The following is a 9,837-nucleotide window of genomic DNA, read 5'->3' on the forward strand; positions in this document are numbered from 1 at the left end:
CCTCAGGGGCCCTTCTTTGTGAGCCCCTGCCAAAGGAAGTGAAGCAGGTGGCTACCAGGAGGAGGGTCTTCTCTGCTGTGGAAGCCCAGCAGTGGAATGAGCTCCTTAGAGAGGTTCGCCTGGCACCTGTGTTATACTCTTTTCAATGCCAGGTGAAGACTTCTCCCCCCCCACACACACACACCAGTATTTTAACAGTTTATTATCCCAGTTTTTAAATCTGTATCGATCTCTGCGTTGCTGCTCGGTTTTATCCTGGTTGTGCTTTTATATTGTACTTTTATACTGTGTTTTTATACTGTTGTTTGTTTTATACTTTTAATTGTTTTCATGGTTTAATTTTTGTGAACTGCCCAGAGAGCTTCGGCTATTGGGCGGTATAGAAATGCAATGCATAAATAAATGGCTGCCCCTCTGGATAGTGATAGTAAATTGATCAAGGAACTGGGGATGGTGCAGGAAGGAAAAGAGAGATTTTTAATCAACATTGGACTGTCCCGTTATTACTGGCCCGTCATATTGTTTCTGTCTGCAATAGTTATTGCTCTCTGGTTGTATTAGAAATATTTTTAATTAAAAGAGGGGGAGGGCAGCAATTATGTAGGAGAGGGCATTTCAGCATATTTCTTCTTCACCCCTACAGGAATGAAAAGGAAAAGACTAAGTATACAGCAATTAATTGTAATACATTACATGTTGAAAATTGCTAATAAAACAGTTAATAAAAAGATTCTTTTAAAAACATTGGCGTAGGTTCTTGTTGAGTGGGAAACTTTTTAATATGAGATAAATAGAAAATTGCTAATAAAACTGTTAATAAAAAGATTTTTTAAAAAACCCTTGGTGTAGGTTCCTGTTGAGTAGGAAACTTTTTAGTTTGAGATCAATGGAAGCCTGGGCAACCACAAATGCCTACATGCACAGCTGGAAACCAACAAAGATTAATACACAAAAATTCAGTTTGTGGTTATCCATCCTGCCGGTGGTCTGCACAAGTATCGGATAACTCATTCTCCCTCAAAGTTGCCACAGTTTTTCCTGACGGAAACTCTGCCTGTAAGAACTGCATAACAGAGAGAAACCCAATAGGTCCACTTCTCAGCACTACGGCTGCAAGCTAGTGAAATTGCAGCTGTCGAATTTCTCCATGCTGTGCTGATGTTGAAAGAAGAGAGAACCCATTTGGGCTAGTGGCAGCGGGGAGGGGGAAGTAACAGCCTTCCCTCTGCTGTGGACGATTCCATCACAAATAAAACAGCAGGTTTTCTGATCCCTATGAATTTTCCTTGCCTGTTCACAATTTCTGTTCACCAAGAACACTGTGGAACCATAGTTGTTTGTTTTAAAGAGAATCAGGGAGCTCTCAGAATAAGCAATGCTCTTTCAAAACTGCATTCCTAAGCATCTCTACCAGGAAATCAACACAACTGAACTCAGTGGGACTTCTACTTTTATCCGTGTAAAAGGCCTGCACAAAATCATACTGAGGGAGTGGGGATAGATACATCTGATTCAGAAGGAATAGCCATGTTAGTTTGCTACAGTAAAGAGAGTCGAGGGGGGAGGAGTGCATTGAGAATTAAATTTATTATGGCATAAGCTTTTGTGAACTGGAGCTCAAATCATTAGTCATCTGGAAAATAAACCGTGGTCTAAGATCCAGAATTCTCTGAAAGTTCGAAACTGCTTCTGGATCTCTCTGCAGAAGCACAAAATTTACTGGCAAAGATAGGCCATTGTCCTGCCCATAACTCACTCTGTGTGTGTGCGTGTACACATGTACATGATTCACAGCATTACCTGTTCTGGTAGCAGGCAGCATTAATGGGCTGTCACTTAGCAGAAGCCCACACTTATCGATTGCACATTTGCTCGCAATTAAGGGGAAAGCAAAATGGCCAACCCTGGTGAGCCAATTGGTCCAGAGAGTCAATAGCACAGCTTGATAATTGGATGTTTGCTGCAGTAACATCCCTTTTGCCTGTGACTCGTGATCTGGCTCTTAGCTCTAACCTAAACAAACTCCATACACTTCTATCAGCAAACAGTCCTTTGGTTTTGCTGTACCAGCTCCAAGAATAAAAGAAGGGATTGAAGCAACAACGGCACTAAAGCAAATGCATGTTGGAAATCTAAGTTTATATTGTGTGCAATGACGTTCACAAATGGCTGTTTCCACTTGATGGATTTGTAAACAGAAGGTATGGGCTTTTCAGTAACTTAGGCTTCACTCCTACACACTCTTACCTAGGAGTAGGTCCCATTAAACCCAATGGGGTTTACTGCTGAGTACACTCACACGCCAGGTTGTACTGTAAACTAGAAAAGACAAACATGATGAAATATTGAATCCTTTCTGGAGCAATCCAGTCTTCTCTTAGCATTTAACTCTCTCCACAGCTGGCATGTTAAAGGAACTAATGAAGGGTGGAAGCAACTGATTAAATCATCAATCAGAGATATTTCAAATGGCCTTGACCTTTCCTAAGGGGAAGTGGCAGTTGCATTTCTTAAAGGATAAACATTTTAATTACAACAATATTAGGACTCATCACAACTTGAAACCCAGCAAGCCAAACACAGCCATCCAGACATGTATAGCAGCTCACCCACCATTTAATTAACAACAATTAGAGTTGTTTTTGTGGCCTGATTGATGGTTGAACTAAACATGAAGTTAAAAATGTGTATTAGCATTTATCATGCAGGTTTTTTTTGTTAAAACAAAAAACGGGGGTGGGGGAGGGATAACTATTGGGAGTGCAGATAGTATGGGTAAGGTGAGTTTAACCCTTCTGACCTCTGCTGAAGTCCTAAGGATAATCTCTCTGATGGAGATGCTATTTGTATTAGGAGGAAATCCTTTTATAATGCCAATGAGGGATTTCCACCCAATGCAAATACCAGTGTCAGAAGAGGGATTTTCCACAGCATTGCAGCAGGGAAAGAAAGGTTTAAATCCCCACCCATGCCTGCTGTGATCCCAAAGGGTATCTCTCTCACACGCACCTGAGCTGTTGCTATTTACAACTTGCAAAACATTCAGATTAAATACATTATGTCTACTTTGGTCTCAAGACTGCAAAACATAGAGCTTCGCCTGTGGGGCAGTATATAAATGTAATAAATAAATAAAAATAAAGTCCGGAGATTATCAAGCCCCTACAGGTCACAATAACATATTGCTACAAGTTCCAGAGGGGTAACCATGAGTTCGCATCACACCTACTCCCCCCCCCATTTGAGTTTGTGGTTTCCCCCTCCGTTTTCTTAGCAAGTCTAGCACTGGGTACTTTCATGTCTGTGCATTGTTGCGCTATTTCAGCTCATGTGTCTTTTCACCTACATTGCTACTATGCAGGCGAAATCTCCCACCACGCCCCCTACGTTTGCCTTACCCCTGTTGATTATATATATATATATATATATATATATATATTATGTGTGTGCGTGTGATTTCTGTGCAAATACAATAGTACAACAGCCTGAAATTGTGCAATTATGGTAAACACACCATGCTTTCCCCTAAGATCATATTAAACAATATAAATGAAGCGAAAGCATTACAATTAGTTTTTGGAGAAGTGTGTGGCCAATGTTGGCATGGCAACTGGAAGCTGACATTGTTCTGGTCAAGAAACCTAGACATGCCTACTCAGGAGTAAGAACCATAGAGTTGAATGGGACCAAGTCCTGAGCAGCAGCAGCCTCGTTCACCTTCTCCTCCGTGGGTGTTCAGGCTCCCTCTCTCCCTCCTACTTCATAGTTGAGCAGAGAACCGCCCCCACCCTCCTCTTTTGTCAGCAAGACCACCCTTCAACACACATGCCCCCAACAAAAAATGATATAGCGCAAGGACAGCAATACATAGGATGGAGGGGCAGCTTTATTGCACGTGGGGGGCGGGGGAACAGACTTTGCCTGCTCCAAAAATAAGATGGAAAAGGGAGGGAAAGAGGCAAGATGAGTGCAGGACAGGGATGACGTCCTGTGAGTACTGCACTGCAAAAACACATACCAGACATGGTGAAAGTGTGATAAATCGCTGGTGTGATGGAGCTCCATGATAGCCTGTACAGCAAACATAGAAAAGAGCCTTGTAACACCTTCAAGCTTCGTTGCTGCATAAGCATTCCATGGCTGAGTTTGGATGACATGCTAATCAACTGGTGAGTGTAATAGGAACAGAATGGGAAACAACTGTTGATTAGCATGTCGTCTGAACTCAGCCAATGTCTCTTGTCTGTCTGGGTTTTTATTGCCCTATTGCTGTGCCTTTAACAGCAGTTTGCCATACAAAAAAATAGCAGGTGAAGCCTGTTGTCATGTATCTTCTTGCCAGAAACAGCTTCAGCTGCCAAGTGTGTGCACCTGTTGGGCTGCTACGAAAGGCACAGGAGTTGGGCTGTTTTTAAAAACATGGCAGTACTAGACCTACCAAGCTGAACACAGCCCAATAGCAATGTATTGTGGCCTGTTGGGTGCTGGAGCCCGCCCCCTTCACTTTGCAATATTACCCCCCAAAAATGGATTTATTTCATCCCCAGTGGGCTACTGTATATGGCTGGTGGGCTACATTTGCCTGGGGGTGGGGTGTCACAATTTGTTCTAGCCTGCCTCTATGTCCTCCAGATATGTTGGACTTCAACTCCCATCATCCCCAGCCAGCATGGCTAATGGTCAGGAATGATTGGAGTTGTAGTCCAAACAATCTGAAGTCTAAAGAGGGCTGCCCTACATCTTGGGAGTGATGTTTGGACATACTGTGATTGATCGCTGGGGAGGACAAGCCACCCCCTCTGAGCTCAAAGATGCTCATTATCATCATGTTGCAGGTTCTAAGAGTGCTGGAGACTGAAAAGAGATTGCAAGATGTGATGAACCCTGGCTCAGTTTAAAGCTGCAGGCCTACGCACACTCACTTGGAAGTAAGCTCCATTAAACCCGATGCATAGAACTGGGCTGTAATAAAACCGATAAGCAACCATGATTCATTACAATGTTTGGGAGGCATCTTTTACAACAGACAATCTTCGTAGTAACTTGGTGAAATAAATGCTAAGAAACAGACAAGAACCAAGATAAGAAATTCAAGGCATAATGAGCTGGTGATGGTGGGGGATGGGGTAGCAGGTGGACTCAAACTGGAGACTTAGAAACCCAGATAGGCAGTGGAGGCTGGCGGCTCCAGTTTCAGATGGGGTTGTGAATCCGTTCTGGGTTTCACTCAGAACCATCCAGAACTCTAAAGGAGCTATTTAAGGTGCTGAACTTGCTTTGGGGTTATTGTTCAGCACCTTGGATAACTCCTCTAGAGTCCTGGCATGTTCTGACTGAAACCCAGAATGGCTTCACAGCCCCACCGAAATCAGAGCCACCAGCGTCACTGCACATAGGCAGAGAAGTCCTAAGTGGTGAGGTGGCTGCAGTGACATTGACTACTTCCAGTCACGGCCAGGGCAGGCAGTATGGCTGATCCCTCTTGTTTGATCTCCGGCAGTGTTTCCTCCCCTGCCATTTTATTTTATATATAAAAATACCAACAGCAGTCTGAGGCTGCCATAGGCAAGGGCCCCAGTCCTGAGACATCATGGGAGAACATGGATCCAGCAGATCCCAGGTCACCCTTGTCTCTGGAGCACATCAGAAGTGCTGTTCTTTGCCCCATTCTAATCCTTTCTAGCAAGCCATTTTGTGGGTAAGGATTGCACTGCGATGTACTTAAATAATCTGGAGAATGCGATGGCAGGCAGGCCTATTTAACACCGGCTTGCTTTGAAAATGACACCAGAAGGCCTCTTTTCAGCTGAGCTGCAATGCTAGCAGTGTTCCTCTCTGGGGGGCACAGAGAGAGGGACTGTGGGGAGGTAAATGTGGGGTGAGAGGATCCTGTAGTCATTGTCCCCCAAGTGTACCCCTTTCTCTGTCAAAAACAATTTCTTCCATTTCCATGGGGTTCGGTTGTCACTTTAAACTAATTCAAAGCTGGTTGAGAAACGGCAGGCTGCAAATCTAAATTAAATTCTTTCCTTGATGAATGTGTGACAAGAAATTGAATCTTGCAGTCTTATTTGCAATTTTATTGTGCTTAAATCTATAAGAGAAAAAAAGTACTTGTCAGTGAAACAAATTAGCTTCTCACAAAAATGTAAACAAAGCTGTTATTCCATGGAAATGCTGATAGGTGCATTGTCTAAACTGCCTACTCCTTTGGTACTCTCCCTTTCCTATTTGAGGCTCTGTGTAGTAGGACTTCTCATCTCTGCTGTATACGTGGGCAGAGCCAGTGTCAGTAGTCAGCATTGTTGATCAAAGGTCAGTGCCTACTGCCAATTCCTGCGGCCTCCTAGTGTTGCTCCTTGCTGTTGCTACTTGTTTATCTTCCTTCTCCAATCAATGAACATTATAGGCATGGAGGAGGCAAATTGGCAGTGGACAAGGAATACGATTGAAGGCTGTGCTGTGGAGAACCTGAAAGACAACAATAGGAAGGAAGGAAGGAAGGAAGGAAGGAAGGAAGGAAGGAAGGAAGGTATTGAATGACTCACAACTTCAGGAAGGTTCTATGACAGGGATGATCAACTTGTGGAGTATCAATGAAGCCAGTACAGGAAGACAACTAAGTTCTAGCCTCCTCAAAGTTAACTTGGGCACAACCATCAGTGTTTGCCAGGAGTTGGTTGTGCCCATCTACCTTAGTGTTCTTTCTCCGTTTTTTCCCCTAGCTACATTTCCATTTCACATGACGGTTGTGTTGTGCATCTTTTAGTATTTTGTGTCCACTATTTCACATTTTCCATGATATTTCACACATTTATTAGACTTGTGTGTCCACCATTTCACATTCTTCCATGCTGCCAGTCCAGGTCCGGGCCCGATTCAAAGTGCTAGTATTGACATTTAAAGCCCTAAACGGTTTGGGGCCAGGTTATTTGATGGAACGCCTCCTCCCATATGTACCTGCCCGGACCTTAAGATCATCTACAGGAGCCCTTCTCCGTGAGCCCCTGCCAAAGGAAGTGAGGCAGGTGGCTACTAGAAGGAGGGCTTTCTCTGCTGTGGCACCCCGGTTGTGGAATGAGCTCCCCAGAGAGGTCCGCCTGGCGCCTACACTGTACTGCTTTCGTCGCCAGCTGAAGACCTTTTTATTCTCTCAATATTTTAACACTTAATTTTAACCTGAATTTAAATCTTACTGTTTTAACTCTGTATTTTAATCTTATATCAATTTTGCTGTGTGGTTTTATCCTGGTTGTGCTTTTTATACTGTATTTTGAAATTGTGCTTTTAACCTGTTGGTTGTTTTATTGTGGTTTTAATTTTTGTGAACCGCCCAGAGAGCTTCGGCTATTGGGTGGTATAAAAATGTAATAAATAAATAAATAAATATTTCTTAGTAAAAATTTGTGCAATGGCATGACTCCCCATGAGCTTATAAGCAAGCAAACAAACAAACCAGTTAAAGAGAGTTGGCTAATGAGAAAACTGACCAAATAGGAGATCAAAGCCAAAACAGACAAACTTCAGGACTGCTGTTTTTGGCTCAGAATAGCCCATTGCTATGTAAACATGTTTCACATATTTTGGAGGCAATTCAAAGGGTAAGTCTTCAAATACAAAGGAGAGGCCAGACCTGTAAGCCAAAATTATGCAAGTGTGTCCTGCTGTAGACTACAGAGTGCACAAACCTTTGGCTGGCAATAAGAAATAAGGAAGGTGGAAGGCCTTATTAGGAAAGCTCTGGTGTGGAACAGGAATTGTACTTGATATAGAGAAAATGCACTTGATATAGAGAGGTAAATTATCGCAAGGATAGAAGACTAAGGCTGCAATGCACACTCAGCTGGGAGGGAGCCCCATTGAACTCACTGGGGTGTGCTTCCTTACTTCTGAGTAGAGCACTGCACTGCAAAAGACTGTGGGAATGCACTGACAGGTCTGCGAGATTATGTTGTAGGGATTTAGGACTGAAGTGTTTTGGCAAAGCACGGAGGGTGTTTGCGAAAACTGTCATTAGTTTGTGTCAGAATGAGCTGATAAAATAGACAGTACCTCTTCAAACTACAGCTGTATGGGCGGATGGGGAACAGCCATCCCTGCAAATAGAAAACTAGCACAGCAAGGAGCAAATAATCCTGGAATTCAGACAATGGACAGTCGCAGAATTTGACAAATGAAATTCAGCAGAGGTCTGGGAAAGTGCTCTCACACTTCTTTACCTGTACTCTATGTGTCTCCATATAGTACTTTACAAAAGAAAGGAGAGGGATAGTAAACAAAATGCCTCCTGGTGGTTAAAGATAAGGATTTCAATCTGTTCTGAACACAACTCTGCAGTGAGCTGTGAACAATGGTAATGGTTGGAATTAGCACAATGCTCCACTTTAGTGAAGGTTTGCCATCCTTTCAACCAAAACTGTAGATGTGCCTTTAACAGTACATTAGGGGCTCATCTACACCAAGCAGGACATTCCGCTATGAAAGTGGCATGAACGCGGTATGCTTGGTGTAGATGTGTCAATGGGACCCAACAGTTGTCAGTGCACTTCAGTACCACTATAAAGCAGTAGTGTGGCTCCTGCCTTTTATATACCAATTTCATACCACTTTCATTGCGCAATATCCTGCTTGGTGTAGATGAGGCCCCGAAGCTTCAGTCCATATAGCCCATATTGCTTTTCTGGCTGGCTGCTCTCTCCAAGGCCTCAGACTACCTGATCTTTTTTTTCTTTTTTTAAACTGGAGATGCCAGAAACTGAACCTGGAACCTTCTGCATGCAGGCCGCGTGCTCTGCCACTAAACCATGAGCAACATCACAATGTGCAGTATTAGTAAGTGAGAGTGTTTATCTCCATGCAGTGAAAGGCAACACCTGCTGGTTTCTGCACATCAAGCTGTTGATAATGGTACAAAACCAGGCCGGGCCAGTTTTATGGCTGGTCAGTTGGCAACCCTACTTAATAAAAAAGCAGGTACAGGAGCAGCTGTTGCCAAAAGCACTTTCCGTTCTGCGGTAATGCCAGGACAGTGTTTCTTTCTTTCCTTCATTTGCATTTCATTGAGCTGACATCTTTTATTACTAAAGAGTGTGTTGAATTCTGAGCTTATTTGTGCTGAGATGACTGTAAGTAAACACTTAGTAGCTAATGTGGACTCTATGCATTAATGTAAACCGTGGTAATTTGTGTTGCAGGCCTCTAATAGGAAATAGCTTCTGAGTAGCAATTAAATGCTCACGTAATTCTGGGCTTTATAGGCTCCAGGGAAGAGATTAACTCCGCTTGTGTCCAAGGGGCTGCGGTGGTGATTCAGAACTATCACCCATTAAGAAAATGAGTAAATGCAAAGTTTCTCATGCTCCAGTCACATAATTAAATGGTATTATTCCCTGCTTATTTTTACCATTAGTAGTGCTATGTGTTACAGGCATTTCCAGATGATTGGTTTATACTAAATGGAACAAATGTACAGTTCTGAGTTATTTGTTGTACCATGGGATTCCGACACCTTCCATCAAGAAAGTATTGTTATTATGAGGACATCAGATTTTCCCCATACTCAAGCCACAATGCCTATAATTGCTGGGGTGGGAATGCATTTATTTCTCCGGTACGTTACTAACTTGAGACTGTGATCAATCCTACATGCAGCTACCTGGGAGTAAGCTCATTGAACACAGTATAACTTACTTTCAAGGAAACATGCACATGATTTGGTGGTTATAGACATAAATTTAGTGGGTGAAACTTTTCCTGGGATGGAGATAAGTGGGAGAGAAAAGCACAATGCTGCTGAATGTGTGTGGGACAAACTGCTGTTAAAAGCACCGGAGCAGG

Source organism: Elgaria multicarinata, chromosome 3 (genome assembly GCF_023053635.1).
Source record: "Elgaria multicarinata webbii isolate HBS135686 ecotype San Diego chromosome 3, rElgMul1.1.pri, whole genome shotgun sequence".
In the NCBI taxonomy this organism is placed as follows: domain Eukaryota; kingdom Metazoa; phylum Chordata; class Lepidosauria; order Squamata; family Anguidae; genus Elgaria; species Elgaria multicarinata.